The sequence below is a fragment of the Nanorana parkeri genome, unplaced genomic scaffold, assembly GCF_000935625.1.
Source record: "Nanorana parkeri isolate BGI_ZX_2015 unplaced genomic scaffold, ASM93562v1 scaffold522, whole genome shotgun sequence".
Classification (NCBI taxonomy): Eukaryota; Metazoa; Chordata; class Amphibia; order Anura; family Dicroglossidae; genus Nanorana; species Nanorana parkeri.
The window spans coordinates 449,015-468,157 of record NW_017306790.1 but is presented as its reverse complement, the minus strand read 5'-3'; the positions used below and the strand labels follow the sequence as shown (position 1 = coordinate 468,157).

Genomic DNA, 19,143 nt, shown 5'->3' with positions numbered 1-19,143 from the left:
GTGTCAGGTCTTTTATGTTAATGACACTTTTAAATCATTTAGAATACTTGCCAGGAACCATAACCTGTGTTGTTGCAAAATACTTGGCAACACTTCTCTTTGCTAGAGAAAATGTAGAACAGTTGTATCCGAGGTGTATTCCATAGTTGAAGTAGTGCCATGTAAGATCAACGAATCTGAGTTCCTAAACCAAACGTTTTATAGCAAGAATCACACTTTAAATCTGTCCCTTGGATGGAGGATTTTCAGGACTAGAGTGAACTAGAAGAACTCTGGGATCTCCATACTTGGCAGATACAGACCTGCTCCTTGGCAATGATGGTGTAAGATGATTTATTTAGATATATGAGAACTTGGTATCTTGAAAAATAGTCCGCACCTAGCAAAAATGTAATGATATATATAGCTGGCTTGTGTCATGGTTCTTCTGGTATGTCAACAAAGTCTCTTTGGCTGATCTTTGATGTCCCTAATAGCCAGATTTCATGTAAGTGGCTTTGCTTTGCTTTTGTTTTACTCTTCATAGGGAACTTGTGTTGAGGAAAAAAATCTATGTAAGACTAAGGCTTTATAGCAGACACAACAAGGAGCCTGCATCTACCTTTATCTCTTTCCAGGGTAGGGTAGGGTATCCACTATACCGCTTTACTCTCAGTTTACAGTCTTTATCCTTGATACAAGTTCCCTTTAACTACTTAATGGCTGATGGCATATTGTTATTTTTATAGTAAGGTCTCCGCCAGTTCTGGAATTACTGATTCTGTAAGCTGCATGGAGCTAGCTAACGTTTAATCTTTTAGGACACCTGGAAAGCCCACAATAATGGACTCCATTGAAAGAGTGCATTCGCCCAGGATTTCCAGTTCTGCCAGTAGGCACAGTGACATCACCCATGCCACCCCAAAAATATCGGAGGCCAGGGCCGAGGTAATTGGGAGGAGAACGGTTTGCTTAAAAATCGCTTTTTAAAGCCATTTGTATTGGGGAAGGGCAGGAGGCTTGCAACAAGTGCACCTTCCATTTGCCATGGAAGGTTCACTTTACATTGGAGCTCACATATCACAATCTAAATGTACAATCCCCATTAAGCTGGCCATACACTATACAATCTCCTTTAGGTCTACCACCAACTATACAACTATACACCAACTATACAGTACAAGGGGCATCCTGATTTGATAAGAATTGAATGTATTGTTTAGAAGTGTCCTTATATTACCTACTTTGGTAAATCTCAAGAAGATTACAATATAATTGTATAGTGTATGGTTACCTACAGATCTGTTAACATCTACTGTATGTAGTGTAAGGGCCTGCTCGATTGGATTCAAACTGATTGGATAGTTTCAGTAGGTCCTCATATTAAATAGTTTGGTAAATCTAAAGGAGATTGTACAGTACATGGTGATCTTAGGTCACAGATGCAGTAGATGACCAATGGCTGCCTCCAATTTGTACACTGTAAAGATCATCATCTACAGTATTGTACATATAATATATCTTTGTCAAAATCTCTTTCCTCACTTCTCCATCTAGATTGACATCTAGTGGTCAGGCTTCTATGATGCCTTAATACCACCTACTCTATATCCAATCCTTTGCTCTTATTGTATTATAGATTGGGAATAATGGGCACATGGCTGTGGAGCCAAGTCACAAGTGATCCGTGTACTGCAGTTTGAAAAGCAACTCTGCTATAAGATGCTACCAAAAAAACATTTTTGTTTCCATTGGAGTTCTTCTTTGGAGATTACAAATAGGGTATTGTGTAGCAACACTATGCCAGGAAATAGTTGGTTTCGCACATTACATTCAAAATAATTGTTTTCTAAGCAGGGATATCCAGTATGTAAATAAAAAAACAAAAATCACCGGGTCATAGCCAGGAGCAAAGAGAAGAACGAGCCATTAGAACACTCCTGTAATAAGCTGAGCTAGACATTTCAATAAGTAAGATGTGGGTGGATAACCTGTTACATTTTAAACATCTAAATTTGGAGGAAATGGAGAGATAAACAGAGACTCATTATGGAAATGGTTTGATATTTTGAACTGATGACTTTATTGAGAACGGTATAAAATCTACTTAGCTAGGAAAATTGACCTTACTGGGCTTTGCTTTTTAATGTGCACATTGGAGGGACTTACAGGTCCAGACATAGTGCATCTTTTCTCTGCAGATCTGTATCAGAACGTTGTACCATTTTTTAATCATTTAGGAATTGGGCAGCCTATATGGACTCCACTATATTGATTGCACGGTATGACTGAAGAATATCTCTCCTGTCAGGGCCACAAAATAAAAAAAAGTGGACTGATAGAACTTTTACACACACACAACTTTTTTTTTTTTTATCACTCCATTTATGTCTTTAACAGCTATACTGAAATGTAATTTATAGTACATAAGAGAGTTAGGAATTTGGGCTCGTCTGCTGGCTTTCTTTATTTTTCTGCCCATACACCTTACGATTATCGTTCAATTTCCGAACAAAATCGGGTTTTCGTACGATAATCTGCCAGTTGATGGGAAATGTACGATCAGAATTACCCAAATACCCAGAATTTCAGTACAACCGGACAAATTTTGTCTATCGGGCAGCCTGGAAAACTTTTTTCGAATCGTACAAAAATTGATAGATTAGCTGCGTTTTCGTACGAAAAAAAACGCAAACACTGCACATGCGTAAACAAAAATCCATTCTGTTGATCGACGAAATTCGAATGACGGTTCGATGACAGGACGTAAAAAAAATGGAACGATAATTGTAAAGTATATGGGCAGCTTTAGTGGGGAGAAACTGAGAGGGGATGCAATCGGAGTGAAGTAGTTCGGAGTCAGCCGATCATTGAATTGGTGGCTGACATTTTGGGAGGAGGAAAGGCGACATCCAATAATTAAAATACTGTTATCTTTACACAGAGCTACCAGTAAGGGTTTGCAGCAGTTTTATCTACAACAGCAATCTGCAAGCTTTCATCCTGGACAGTGTTTTATATGATTTATGATGATTCACTTGGTTTGGTTTACATGCTTTTGTATAGCCTAGTCCTTGGGTAATGTCGATCACTTGGTGGGTGGACAGTGGTTCATGGCCAACTCTATTTCCTGCCTCCTCACTTTAGAATGCAAGAATAAGGAACACTTTAGAGATGAGGATCTGGGGCGAGTGAAAAGTGGGAATGGTTAAATTATGCTGAATTATGGACGTGGCCCAGCAGTATGTGCTTAGGTTTGCTTAGAGTGATGCGGGTAAACCTTGAAAAATCCGAAAAATCACTGAATGAGAATTATGAATTGCAATCAAATGTGCTAAACATAAATTCTGTAAGTGGAAAAATATGACACTTATGTAATATAGGCAGTAGTAACAATAATTATAATAGTAACAATAATAGTAGAACCATTACCTAAACAATAAAAATACCTAAAAATGGCCTTGATATAGAACCAGCTGATAAGACTATTTAAAAATATGTTTACCTTAAAACTAGGGATGTACCGATACCGATACGAGTATCGGAATCGGTGCCGATACCGAGTATTTGGGCGAGTAATCAGGAAGCCAGGTGGCGAGTCATTACACACCGCCTGGTTTCCTTAATGGGACTTCCGGTATCGATATTCGGTATCGGCGAGTACCGGAAAAAAATATTGCTACTCAATATCGAAAAACCAGTATCGGTGCATCCCTACTTAAAACAAGTCAGTCTGATGTATATACAGTAAGCTACTGCTGGACTGATGGAGTAGAAATGGTTCTAATGGAAAATTTTAAAAACGGAGATCATCAGCACTCAATTCTTTTGCCAATTTATTGAAGAAACATGTCACAGGTGTCAGTTAGCCGGCGTTTTGGGGCCGCGCAAAATGTGGCCACTATGCCACTATGTTGCCTTGAACTAGGGACCTTGCGTGGCCCACAAAATGTTGCCTAATTGACACTTGTGACATGTTTCTTCAATAAATAAGCAAACCAATTGAATGCTTTTGACTGAGTGCTGTGATCTCCGATTTTAGAAAACATGGCGTCATCCGTGTAATCACTACGAGCACCACGACCACTAATCAAGGTTCAATCGCTGTAAGAAGTGCAGGTGACACATCATAACACTACATGGTTCTAATGGATACTGCAAAGCGGAGGACCCAGGGAGGAGGAATTCCATTTTTGGGAGCACTGCTGAAAGCCAGAATGTAAAGTTTTAACCCGGCCTTTAATTTTGGTACTTGAGCGATTTTGCGATTTTGTTAACATCTATAGCTCAACCTATGAGGAAAGGGGAGGCTCTTTTCCCCTACACGTGTTGGCTGTATCCAATGTTCTTAAGCAGTAAACATTTCAAAAAGATGAGCATTTGAACTAGGAGCTATTCAATACACATCCAAGAGTTGAAAAATCAGGGACGCAAGCAAGGTATGTGGACTCAAAGAAAAGTGGGGTTTTGTAAAAAATTAAAATAAATGTGGGCATGTTGAATGTGATCTGCAGGTAATTATCCATATGAATGAACTGGGAAACTTGCTTACTTGTACCAGTGCATGGATTGGCACAGGAACATTCATTGGCTGGTTCAAACAGCAACCAGTTGGGCTTACGTTCTGCGCTTAAATGGGGGAATAAAATATGCTAGTGTCTCACTAAGGGTCTGGAGGGGAAGGGAGTAGGGAAGGGCTGTGTGAGCAGATGGAGTTTGTATAAGGTGGAAGTGGTTTGTGTGTGGGCGAATAGAACTAAGAGGAATTAGTAGATTAATACACTGCGGGCAACAGCGGAGACACTGGATCCAGTGTGGAAGGTGTACAGAGTTTGGTGGATGTTCAGACTTTGACAGTGATAATGGAGGAGTGGAAGTGGGTGCGGTGAGCAGGATAATGTACTGATATATTGACAGAAAGTCACTCAGGGATTAAAGGGGCCTAAGCCAAACATTGTTGCCTGCCTGCGAGAGAATCATCTACAGTAGCTATGGCACACTCCTCCATGTTGGCTGTGGGCAGAGTTGATGTTATCAGCATTCTTAGCTGAATGGGGAGCCAATAAGAGCGAAGGAATGAGAGCAGAATACTTAGGTGTGTAGCCGAGTGCCGGAAGGAGCATTCCAGGACTCTGCTGCAGGACACAGCTCAGCTGCATGGGATGCTGGGATTTTGTTGAAATTCACAAAGATTGGTTATACAATGTTTCTGGTTATGGGTTTATGAGTTTAAAAAAAATTGAGACAAAATTTGATTTGAATACCAACAAAGGGCTGCAGCTAAAAATAAATATCCAGTAATATGTCTGGTGTTTAGTTATTTACTTCTGTTCATATTGTGCATTTTGAGGTGTGTAGAATCCCATGTGTCCATCCCTGTTCCCCCTTTGGGAGATGAGGATGTGGTCTTTGTTGTAATTAACACTAATCAACATCCATAAATTAACCTAAAACACAGAAATAATCTCCCTGTCTCCCATCTACAGACTGGGCACAGCAGAGGTATTAAGAAGCCATACCAAATAAACAATGTAGTGGGACCCATTCAGGCCAACCTGTTTTGCAGTTGGTATTTACCCAATGAAAGTACAGAAATCATAATGTAGTTTTCAAGTGAATAGTTTATCTATTCTTCAGCTTTTTGTGTTTCTTAGAAGTATACTCATCCAGTGATTCTCAAAGTTCAATAGTTTAAAGACCACTTTAAACCATGTCACAGATGTAATGGACCACATACACCCACATTCACATCTTAAAGTACAACTGCACTTTAAAATGATTTTCTTGTAATTTGCTTCCCCCACACCCCTAAGTGCTGTCCACCTGGCATTATACTTGCCTCCAGCCCTGATCCAGCAATCTTCACTTTGCATCCACATTCCATACGGCACAGCTTTTGTTCTGAAAATAGGTGCTCCATACTGCGCAAGCATGGCGTGGCCCCATTCATTACTATGGGAAACATGTACTCATGGTGATCTCAAGTGTTTTCTCAGAGTATGGCTTTTGTATAGTATTTAATTGGGCCATGGCACGGATGCACAGTACAAATAAGTCATTTTTAGAGCAGAGGCTTGGAGTGGGGCTGCACAAAGACTGCCGGATAAGGAATGAAGCAAAATATAACACTAGGTGGGCATCTCGGCTTTTGTTGTCCATTTTGTAATTTGCTCCCAAACCCTCTCCAGAGTGGGGAAGGGTTAGACCCTCTGCCAAATTGTTATTGATGTGTGTTTCCCCATTGGGGAGATTCATCCCTCTATTTATCCTGCTGATCCTGGTCCCCTAGACTGAAAATATGGTGAAATACAAAATTTTAGAGTGGTCTTGAGAGCAAGAGGAAATCTTTCAATGAGGAAACCTGTTCACAATGAGGCTGCTGGAGGCTTCACCTTAGAACGTGAGGAAACATCGCTGCCCCCCCCCCCCCCCTCCCTCTCCCCCCAACCCATTTTGAAGCAACATCCGCGCCCCCCCCCCCCCCCTTCCCTATCACCACTACCAGGAGAGGAAGAGGGCATGAGAACAGAGCACCTGAATTAGATTAACTATGTGCACTGTAAGTCCCTGTTCTCTCTGCATCACACCACTGACCTCTGCGCTGTGCGTGCACAGCGCCGACCTCTGCGCTGTGCGTCCAAAAGTATGGGGTGAGGTGGGGGTTGGATGGGCAACTTCTCCACTGGGGGAGTAACTCTAAAGGGGCCCATACACTGCACGATTCTCGTACGAGAATCACGGGAAATCCCGCGATCGTACGAGAATCGTGCAGTGTGAATGATGACGTGCGATCGTTTCTACTGTACGGTCGCACGTCTTTTGTCTAAGGTGCATGGTAGAAAACCAGCCGAAAATCTCACGATTTTCGGCTGGTTTGAATGATGCTCGGAAGACAAATGCCGAACGGGCCGGTGTGCACACGCGCACACTGCCCGTTCAGCATTGCGGTCATCGAAAGCCCGCCTCTCAGGGGGGCGGGCTTGCGATGATCGCAAGTACGATCTGCCTGTCCAAGATGGGAGATCATACGTTTTTTTTATTACTTTACAACCATCGCAAAACTAAGGTCTTGCGATGGTTGTAAAGTGTATGGCCACCTTTAGTCTTTGCCCTGGGTGACAGAATATCTAGCTTCACCATTGCACACACCGTTCTGAGAGAAATTGATACTGTAAACTTGAAAAAGAATCCAGTTTTATTCCAAATATGTCAATACTTTTTGTGGCACTGACCTGGAACATGTATGAAGGTATTCTGATTTCACTTTGACTTTCTAAGCTCCATGTCTGATCAGGGTCAGTGTCTGAATATTAGGGATGCAAAATACAGGTTTTCTGGAAATTGAGAACGAATACCGATATATTTTTTTTCTGGACTCACCGATACCAACATCCATGGGCCCGGATTATCAGGAAGTCAGTGTTCTATCAAAAGAACACCGGCTTTTCTCTCCTTGACACTGCGAGGCAGCATGGCTTCCTGACCAATCAGGAAGCCAGACGGTGGTTCATGATGTGCCGCCCAGCTTCCTGATTGGCTAGGAAGCCGGCTTCCTGATTGGCCGAGAAGCCAGCTCCATGCTCCCTGGCTACACTGCCAGTAAGAGGGAGATCTCCCTCTGACTGGAAGTTCCAGTATCGGGGGCAAGTATCGGAGCATTTGGGCGAGTATGAGTATTCGCCCAAATACTCGGTATCGCCAGCGATACCAGTATACTATTATCAGTATCGGTGCATCCCTGAGTATTGAAGGCAGCCACCATATTTCTCTCAATAGAAGACTCCTTTACCCCTTTAAATTCTCACCTAAAGGCAGCTGTGAACGTGTTGCTGCTTTTCCCTGATGTCTCACTCTGGCGTTGTTATCAGGATTTATATACTTTGTGCTGTTTTCTATATTTCTGCTCTGCCGCTTTCCTAATCTCAGTCTACAGTCTAAATGGCTTCCTTTTTCTTCTGTCTCTATTCAGTTTCAGTCTCCTCCGCTGTCTAGCGGTTTCTTTTTTAGCTCCCATAACTTGAGCCGCCAGGTATACCTGGACCCTTGATGCCCCCCATCCTTACAATCTCCTCTAGCACTCACTTGTAAGCCATAAATGTGCAGTGTGCGGTAAACCTGTCACAAATTTCAATGTGAGCATGTGATATAAACACAATCACAAACAGAGGTTATCTTATGTGAATAAAAAACAACACAGAGCTAAACATTCAGAATATCCAAAAATGTAGATAGTTGAATGAATTAACTGATCTCAGTTTTTCCTGTAAAAGTAACTTCAGCTGCCTTTACCTCTGGATCTACTGATAGATTTGCAGTTTTCACTGAAGGGACCTTTGCTTAATATTTGGCATCATATACACTGCACATTTATGGCTTAAAGGTGGGTGCTAGAGGAGATTGTAAGGATGGGGGCATTAAGGGTCCAGGTATACCTGGCTGCTCAAGGCCTCCTCATCTAGGTTCAGACACACGTGTATGACAAATGTTTGAGCCTTGGCAAATGTTATAATAAATGTTTGAAGAAACTGGTAATGTTTGTGAAAAGTATTCTTAGGTTTAAGAGCACTTCCGTAGAAGAACCAAGGAACAATGGATTTTTTTGCAGAGCAGTGCTAAGGGAAGGTAGAGGGGAGTGGAGCTCCAGCCCCAAGTAGTGGGAATGTGGCAGCTGTGCATCTGAAGGTAGAGAGGAAAGAGGTCACTGGGGGTAATGGATCTCTACAGACTTAGAGTGGAAAGACTTGGGTGCTGCCTGACAATGGCGGTTGGACAAAGTTATCAAGAAGCCAGGGAGATCAGTATGGGTATGTATATCCCAAAACCTGATAAAGGATTAAAGAACAGAAAAGTGACTTTTGGGACCACCCGAGGTAGCTTCACGAGTGTAGAAGCCCAGATGTTGGTGATCTCCTGCCTGAAGTGTTCCACGGGTGCTTTAGAGGGTGCAAAGAGGACCAAATATTTACATTGATCAAGTAACAAATGAGTACTGCTGATCAAGAATGGGCAATAGGGGTGAAGGGGTAAGAGATCCAGACTTTGTGATATGTGGCAAACTGCTCCTGGCTAATTAGGTTTTGGGATCCTGGGTGGAAATGGATTGGGCGCTTTTGGTGCAGAATGCTCATAACTGTTGAGGGGGGAGTGTGTTCTGTTATATGGTAGAGGAGTAATATCAATATTACTCCTCTATCATAATATTATTTACTTGAAAAACGTATTTGGTTTATATTAAGACGAAAAATATCTTGCTGCGCCTAGCATACTGTTCTATTCTTAATCCTTTGAAAATAGATGGGGGCTGAACAGTGAGGACTAGTGGGCAACAGACTCATCAGGGAGCTACATGCTGTTTTATGGCATTGGCATTTAAAGGTTTAAAACATATTGATATTTAGGCACGTTGCCCAACAGCACTAGCCTAAGTAAATGCAAATCCATGTAACCTTTGTTCCGTTAGTCCCATCGGACCCCATGAAGCAGTGAACCGCTACTTTCAGCATTGCCAAGAAACAAATACTGTTTTGTGTCATATTTGCTTTTATTTGTCCTTGCTCGGTGCTTGGAAGTATATCTCTATTTGTGCTTTTCTCAACTTGTTTCAACATCCGTGTGAGTGTGGGCACCTGTGTAACCTTCAAACATTGCTCTTTATCTGACAATGCTCACAGTTGCTGCACACCACTGTAGAGGCTGCATTAGTTAACACATTAAAACCAAAAAGTACTGGGGGAAGCTTGTTTATCTGGTGCCTTTGAATTATACAGAAACTTCACAGAAAATGACACTGCCAAAGTGATTAATGACTCTAATATAATATTCAGCTCGATGGTTTGCATCTAAACACTGCCATCTAGTGGCTTTGTTTCAGAACTAAAATACTGGTTCAGGCTCAGAACTAAAATACTAGATCAGGCCATAGTAAAGCGAGAGAGTGTTCAAAAATAAATGTAATAAAGTTCAAAGAAAACCTGTGCTAAGAGAAATATGCAGGATGCCATTGCTGATGTAATTAAATACTAGTTCTGTGGCTCAGAAAGCAGTTCATACATGCCTTGGTTGCCCACTCTGCTCCTTCTGACCAGTGTCTCCTTTCTCCACACCCCTTCCTTCCATGATCTACAGCAACTACCTCCACTCTCTCACCCTTACTGACCCTGGTCCTTTCCTGCTGACTCCCCACCCCAACCTTTTATCAGTTCCTCTGCTTCTCTCTTCCCTCCCATCTATGATACAGTCTAGCGTGCTATAACCTTCTCGTTCTTCACCCAGCTCATCCATAATCTGATCCCACTGACACCCTTTCATGCACACTATTAGAAAGGCTCCCTCTCCTCCTCTCTCAGTTTCATACATTCCACTCAGTACTAGTGATCCCCATATCACAACCCCACTGCCCTACTCTGATCTTCAAGATGCTGCACATCTCCAATCCCTACCTTCTGCAAGCTCCCATTAAAATCCCTGCTGTGTCCACCTTCTACCTTCCTTCCTGTCTTTATGTCCCTGAATGCCTTCTCTTGATTGAGATCCTAATGCATCAGTTACCCCTTGCTCCCCCATGACTTCCCACCCCTCCTCAACCATCTTTACTCCCCTTCCTTTTTCAGGTGCCCTTTTCTCCTTGCTTCACTGTCACCTTCCCTCCTCCACTGCAGAGTTTCCAGCTCGCAGTGCCTCCACTATGAGCTGCCATTAGCTTATTTGACTAAAAAAGGCAGAAAATAGAATCCAACATCCAGAAAAATCTAACTTGAGGAAACATTGATGTGAGGCAAATGTAAACTGTACATCTGAGCAGAAAAAATAAAAAACAGTACATCTTTGCAATACCTGAATATTTTCCAATGTTTTACCCCAATAAAAAACAATGCGAGCACAGGAAAATAAAATAAATAGTGTGCTTTTAACTTCCTGCTTGAGGTGACACTACAGTGCCTTTGCGGCCATGAAATCCAACCAGTATTGTCTGCTGGCCAACAGAACCTTGCCTATCCCTCTACCTCTCTGTGTCTCTCTTCACTTGCATATTCACTTGATTTATTTTATTTTTTGATTTATTTTCCAGCTAAACAATGTTGCTGCCTTGACTCTCAGGAGTCTGCCAACACAGTGTGTAGGAAAATGGCTCTTGGGAGATGTAACTCTGGGGGGGAAGCGGGGGGTGTCAATTATTATTATTACATAGTATTTATATAGTGCCAACAGTTTGCGCAGCGCTTTACAATATAAGGAAGACATTACAGTTACAATACAATTCAAGACAAGATGGTAAGGAGGGCCCTGCCCCTGAGGGCTTACAATCTAAAAGAGGAGGGGGAAATGATACATGAGGTAGCTGTGGGAATGAATTATGTGAGAATGTGAAGGTTCAGTGGTTAGGTTGAGGTGGGATAGGCTTCCCTGAAGAGATGAGTCTTTAGGGAACGCCTAAAGGCAGTCAAGGTGGGAGATAGACGGACAGGTTGGGGTAAGGAGTTCCAGAGGATGGGAGAGACTCTAGAGAAGTCCTGGAGGCGAGTATGGGAGGAGTGGACAAGGGAGCTGGAAAGCAATTGGAACCGAGCCCCGGCCCCAGCATGAATTTTACAAGACTAGCAATGATGCCAGGAGTAATAAAAGCTGCTTACAAATAGTGACAGAGACAGTCTAGGATACATTTAGGTAATATCTGGGCATACTTTTTAAAATAAGTATTTATAAAAGTAAGGACACAATCTAAAGCTGCCCTAAAGAGTTTCCTGGTGTTATAGAGAAATCTGCATGTACTCTCAAATATGCATGCTTTTGACAATCAGTTCAATTGCTGGACCAGAATGTGTACTGATCCACAGTTCCCTTATCCAGTCTGCACACTATGGCAGACTTAACTGAGATAGTGATCATCTCCAGTGCTGCAAAGTCAGGGCTCTCCTCTTTTGCTTCCATCTTCTTCCAGTCTTACTCAAGCTTCAGTCTTCAGCCTCTTGTCTGACACCATACAGCACAAAGGAACTTGGAGTTATCTCTCCAGTCTTTCATGGAAATACAAGGACCAGCATGGGTGGCAATGCATGCAGAGTCCAGTGGTTTTCATGACAGAAGCAACTTGCTGCTGGCCTTTATATATAATACAATACTTTGTAGAGAAGACTGACAGACACTGCCACATTTGCTGTACAAGACTAAAAACTGACAGCAGGGTTCCAATCAGAAACCATGGGCTCCATACAGCCTCCCTGTCAGAGCCATACCAGGTACACGAGGGAGTGCTGTCTGTACCCCTTATCTGCAGCAACTGGGAGTATTTCAGCTTTATATTCTCCCTAATTCCCCCCAGATGCCAAAAACCCACGTGTACCCTCTGTAACCAAAACTCTTACCCTTTAGAATGTATCCCAATTGTTGCTTTGTACCTCTTTCTCCAGGGTGCTGTTCTCAGTTTTGCCTGTAAGGTGTCTTGTGGCACAGTGTCTCGAAAGCATTCCCTGTCAGCTGGCACTTATTGTTTATTGCCTTGGGGGTTTTGCATGTTTGAAGAAGTTATGGCTGCTGCATCAAGGTTACCATGAAAACAAATATAACCAAAGAAGGGAGTCAAGTGACAGAGAAGGCTGTAAGCTTTCACTTACATTGGCTTTAGCTATTTTGGGTAAGCCTTATAGTCAATAACGGTAGCCTCAGGTCCAAGTCCTAAGCCACCTGTTCTGAGGCTTATGACAACACTCATGTAGATACATACATACATACATACACTATATTGCCAAAAGTATTGGGACACCTGTTTACACGCACAAGAACTTTAATGGCATCCCAGACTTAGTCCGTAGGGTTCAATATTGAGTTGGCCCACCCTTTGCAGCTATGACTGCTTCAACTCCTCTGGGAAGGCGTCCATAAGTTTAAGGAATGTGTCTATGGGAATGTTTGACCATTTGTGAGGTCAGGTACTGATGTTGGACGAGAAGGCCTGGCTTGCAGTCTCCACTCTAATTCATCCCAAAGGTGTTCTATCAGGTCGAGGTCAGGACTCTGTACAGGCCAGTCAAGTTCCTCCACCCCAAACTCGCTCATCCAGGTCTTTATGGGCCTTGCTTTTTGCACTGGTGTGCAGTCATATTTTTTTTGAAAACAGTAATTCAACTGTTTGGCAGCACATGGCAAAGTGTTGGCGCACAACTGTGCGTTGTGATTAAATGTGTGCTTGCATGATTTTATCACAACACACACCAACACAGCGCACAAATGGCACTGCAGATCAGGTGTTGCTGCAACACAGATTTTTAGCATAAGTTGCTTATTTACTGTTTTGCGTTCCTTCGGTTTTATACTGTTTCACAAAAAGCTGCAAGTGAAAATTTACAAATATTTGTTATTTATTAACTCAGTACAGTTTTACTTTGCTGGGGCCAGGAAATAGACTGTTTGCATACTGCAATTTTAGGGCTGGTGTTGCCATCTTCTTGCCCCATACCTGTCAATAGGAATGCAAAAGCAGCCAAAGCAGTGAATAGTGAATGATCTCAAAAGTGTCTCAGGGTCCATTCTAACCCCATGCATTGGGGCTGTGCTGGCCGCTGTTTCCAGCACAGCCCCAGTGCATGACAGGGCCATTTTCCTCGTCACAGATGAACAGCTTTCACACCACCAAATTGTTGTGGGAACAGTGGTGTGCACTGAAAGAAAAAAAAAAAAAGAAAAGTACATCATGCCTTACTTTTTTTTTAGTGCTGTGGGATGCGATGTGGAACAACCTCACACCCTGATGTGCCTGGTGAAAGAAGCCAAATCACAAAGTGGGTAGGTTCCATATAGAATTTTAGCAGATCAAGAATAGGATAGAACACCCCCATTTGCTTTGCAGAAAGTGAACAGGTTGGAGTAAAAACCCCTGAATAGTTCTGGTTCTGGTAAAGATCTCATGCACAAATAGGAAAGGCAGAGAAAAGATAAAACCAATTTTTGGTGGGATCATAGCAAGTTTGACAACAGAAAGCAAGGAGCAAAACACTAGTTTACAGCTCTTGCGTGTAACACTAAAAACCAAGGCTTACGAATGTCCTGCACTCAGGAGGCCGACAAACATGTCCCCACTTAAGAAAGTGTGGGGAGCCTCTTCACAATGTAGAAGGTTTGTTTCCAGAGTTAGCGGACTTGAAAGGCCAGGATTTAGGATCACAATTCAAGCCAGGCTGTGAATTTTGTCATAAGGCTTTGGTGGGACCAAAGGAACCCCTTTTTTTAATGAAGGGGCAGAGGATTCAGCCATTGAAGGCAATTCCGTGGTAAGATGGTCCTTTTGCCCCCTTTGTCACTTCCTTCATATACAGGTGAAACTCGAATAATTAGAATATCATGCAATAGTAATTGCAGTAATTGCTGCAAAAGGGGCCCAAACCAAGTACTGAGTACATATGCATGCTTGTACTTTTCAGAGGTCCGATATTGTTCTATGTACAATCCTTGTTTTATTGATTGCATGTAATAATCTACTTTTTTGAGGTTGTGGATTTGGGGTTCTTGGGGTTTTCATGAGCTGTAAGCCATAATCATCACAATTATGACAAATCACGGCTTGAATTATCTTGCTTTGCATGTAATGAGTCTATCTCATATATTAGTTTCACCTTTTAAGTTGCATTAGTGAAATAAATGAACTTTGCACGATATTCTAATTATTCGAGTTTCACCTGTAACTATCCAGGGTTTCACAGAACAGTTGTTCCCCACTACAGGACAAGCCTTTCATGGCGCTTCTTCAAGGGAGCTTCGCAGACCAGCCTCTAAGACACCGAATCTGTAGCATATGGACAGACAGACTTATCCTGCAGATTTATCTGCAGAGTCCCCACCATGCAACCTACACAGTAGCACAAGGCCACATAAAAGAGCTGTAACCATTTGAGAGGGGCAGGGTCCATCAAGATAAACCCAGGGTGACTAGCCATAGCCTTTGACTGTGTAGATGAGGTTTGATACACCGCTATCGTGACAACAGCAGGCTGTATAGTAGGGCTTGTAAAGGCAAATAAGACCTTAAAAAAAGAACCTATAAAATCGCTTGTCAACATAGTTCCTTGAAAACAGGTACAGCCTCTACAGGGATGGTTAACATCTTATTTAAAAATTAGATAGCTGGATCTACAACAAGGGCAGCCAATTTCTTAAGGAAACTGTTAATGGATTGTGAGCTGGAGAGGTCTGCATGAGTGCTTCCTTTTCGTTTAGGATCCGACATACTGCTCTGCAAATAAAACACACCAAAAAGGATCTTGGGTATTCACACACCTAGCTGCTGAAAGCACACAGAAGCAAGGGCATACTGAAGAAAAATCGCATAACCCTGCATCAATGATGGGAAGACTACCTCACAATGAAAAGGAGGGAAAAGAAAGTGCATGCACAACACAGTACAACTGCATAAGAGCTCAGCAACATAATGATAAAGACTTGACTAAGAGAAAATGATCTCAATGAAAAATAAAAATAATCTCATTAAAATAGTTCAGACTGACTCAATGCACCATGCACAATTTAGTGTGTTGTAGTGCCATTAATTTTAAAAGACATCCCAACATACTAAAGCAATGCATCTGCATTGCAGCACAGCACACGGTAACATTACCATGCACTGTGCTATACCGCATGGCAAAAACAGAGCAGGTCCATTTTCTGGTCTGTTGTGGAACGTTGGCAGCCCACTAAAATTAATAGACATTAACATGCATTTTTGAACACACCACACCTCAAAGCTGTGAATGGGGCCTTTGTTGCCAGTAATGGCACTCTCACTGGACAGGTGGATGGCAATTGGAGGGAAGTAGCATAAAAAAAAAAAGTCAGGCACAGTAAATATTTGGGCTATTTGACCCAAGAGAGCCTCCCACTTACCTCTATGGAATCATTGGGCCAGAACTTTGTATGCTAGAGGTGCTCCTCCCTGAAAGCGCTCATTTGGTTAAGCAGTCGCTATTTAAAGTATACCTATGCCCACATAACAGTGGAGGCAGCCATTAAATGTGCTGGACATGCTCATCGGAAACTACCAGTGTGATTAAGCAGACAGGCTACATTTCCCCCAGAAGAAAAACTAATCAACCCTACTTGAAGGTCACAACGTAAAGGAAACATTTGGCACATAAAGGTTTTCATTTCTTCCACTTTTAACATAAATGTCAAATGCACAAAAGTATTTAATCAAAACTTTTGACGTACCACACCTTGCAGCTGTGAATTAGTTGCCAGAAAAAGGCACTCTCACTGGACAGGTGTATGGCAGTTGGTGGAAACGTTAGGGCACAGTAAAATGTATAGGCCATTTGACCCAGGAGAGCCTTACACTTACCTTTATGGAATCGTTGGCCTTGAACTCTGAATAAACTACCTCTCTAGCAAGGGGGCTATGGAAAAAAACTCTATAGAAACAGGTAAGTGGTCTCTTGGGGATCTGTCACTCACAAGTTGTTGCTAACAACAGGATTGCTTATGTGACATATTCCTATAAATAACAGTAACCCAGATAGCAAGGATAACTTGCCACAAACTTGTGGGAGGGTTAAATTGTAATTCTTGTTAACTTTCTGCACACATTCCTGGCAAGTTGTAGACTTGCAGAACACTCGCAGCACAAGTCCTAGTTGACACTTTTTGAATTTGTAGCAAATTTGCTTGGCAAGTCAACAGCAAGAGTCCTGCAGGTCTTAGCAAGAGCTCTGCAAGCTCGCTGGTCTGGAGACTTGCAATGCAGACCTGCTGTAATTGTGCAACAAAATTGTGAAGCTTGGCAAGTCTGCAATAGTTTAGCAAGTCATTTTCAAACCTGCTGCACAATTTCTTGCTATCTGGGATGTGAAACTAAATCAGAGAAAGGCACAGAATAAGCTTTTCTGAGAGTAGGGTTTTTTGATTAATAAAGCCAACAGCAGGCACCTTGTGACGTCTTTTATCAGGCAGGATGTTTACTTGTAAAACTGAAAATTTTAAAATGAAGTAAACCCATATAAGTGCTTTCACAGAAAGGGTTGCAGGTTCTCGCAATCATCAAATTAAATTTGCTTATCCTAAAGTCAACTGTGAACATAAAACTCGTTGGAACCCATTTTTTTTTTTTAACAACCTTCAAAGAAGAAAGTATAAATAGAATCATCCTTCATACAAAGGAATAGGACACACTTATCTGTGGAAATAGAGCATTAACAAAATTTAATGTGTAAAATTGTCAAAAAGTATATACACAAATAAAACAGTTACAGGATTAGACACAATGGTATAAAAATGTAACCTTGCTACGAAGGCTTAAGAGGAGATAGAGTGCACCTTGAAATCAGATTAAAGATCTGGCTTATGTTACGCAAGACTAATGATGGCAAGCTTTTAACAACTGTTAGTCATTCTGCTCTATGGGTTGTGCTTTATGCAACAGAAAAAAACTGAAAAAGAAAGCATACAAAATAACACTCTTAAAATGGTTTGCATTTCACTTTTTTATTTAGACTGCCCAAGTTGCAGGAAGTTTTCTCTCGATGTAAAATTAACTGAGCAGATATTTATTAAAAAATAATAAAGTTGCTGAACTCTATTTTATTGCTAAGAAACCAGGTGCACAGAACAACATAACCCTTGAGGACTGAAAACAAAGCTGGCTTCTTTACAAGACATACATTTAAGAACCATAACAGCAGACTATCCAAAAGAATCATTAAAATAGTAGCAATTTCATAAAAGGGAATAATGTCAAATGTACTCAGTTCTAGAAGGGTTATCCAGCAACCCATGACTAATTTGAAGAGTCAGTCCATTCAAACCCTACATTTTATTATCTTAATGTTCACAAGTTGAATTTGAAACACCGAGGCTTTTTACATCTCTTACAAACCTCAGTGCCAAAACCCTAATGTCTCAGCACTCCCACACCTAGGGTCCTACCCCTCTTACAGAATTCTCCATTCATGACAATTCAGGAAGTGCTAGACCACTTTGTAATGGTTGTGGTGGGTAGGTAGAGCTGAGATGTTAATAGAACTATAAGAAGCTAGTGGGTCATTTAACTCTCAAGCACCTAATACTTAAATATCAACTTTGGTTGGATTGACCCCTTCAAAAAAATAAAATAAGGAATATACCTCAAACTGCTTTCTTTTCATGATGGTTGGAGAGAGATGAGAGCACTTAATATTACACTTAACTCCCAAACACCACAGTGAAGACCAACCACCACCACCACCTAAGCTCTTTATCCACCTCTGCTCTTCTTACTTTTTCATGACAAATAAGTGTTGGTCCACCTCACAGCAAGCAAGAATTCACCAAAATGCTTACTGGTTGCAGCCCAGAGGTAAGAAACAATGGTTAATCTTCACAGCAGAGCTTGGTAGGTGTATATAATTCCAAATAATGATGCCTATTTTATCGCCCCATCCAAAATGAATTTTAGGTGCAATTCTTACTTATAGGGATCTGTCATGAAGATTCTTTCCTGACTGTAAAGTTGATTTTAGAAGCACTCTCAAACACCCAAGCCACAGGGCAGTCACACTTGTGGCCAGGAATAGCACATGGCTTTATGTTTGGGAGACTACTTGTCGCCATCAGGTAAGGATCGAAACGAGTCTCTTTAAAACATTCTGCACACTAGAAGTGCTCCTCACCGGAAACACTCCAAAATAAAAATACTTTTTATAACTTATACCTGTGGCCACATAAGAGTGGAGGCAGTCACTATACGTGCTGGACATACTCATCAGAAACTAGCTAGTGTTTCACTAAGCAGACAGGCTACATCCCCTTAAAAAAGCAAAAATCAACCCTACTTGAAAGTCACAATGTAAAAGAAACATCTGGCACATAAAGGTATTTTCATTTGTTTCACACGTAACAAAGTCATATGCACAAAAGTATTCAATCAAAACCTGCCATCTCTAACAAGTATTTGCAGAATTATTTGGTATAACCTTTATCAAGCTAGTACAATACAACTGCTCATATTAATACATCTGGATTCTGCAGTCCTATTTTAGGCAAACCAGCAGTAACAAATAAAATCCTTGGCGCTGGAGTAAAATTGGCAAAACATACACACGTAAATATCTGGCAGTTCAATAGCAAACAATTTTTAAAGGTCTTAAAAAGAAAGGCATATAAGTATGTTTAACACCATAAGTCCAGCAGCAGCGGTGGAAATCATGG

At 41.6% G+C, this 19,143-nt stretch overlaps 1 long non-coding RNA gene across 1 annotated transcript; it reads left to right on the top strand.

Annotated features, from left to right (window-relative positions):
• Nucleotides 1-1,711: 1,711 nt before the first annotated feature.
• Nucleotides 1,712-17,684, top strand: LOC108791035. The gene is made up of 3 exons (XR_001941483.1): nt 1,712-1,723; nt 4,435-4,438; nt 17,397-17,684. It is a non-coding gene; the product is annotated as an uncharacterized LOC108791035 (long non-coding RNA).
• Nucleotides 17,685-19,143: the final 1,459 nt, after the last annotated feature.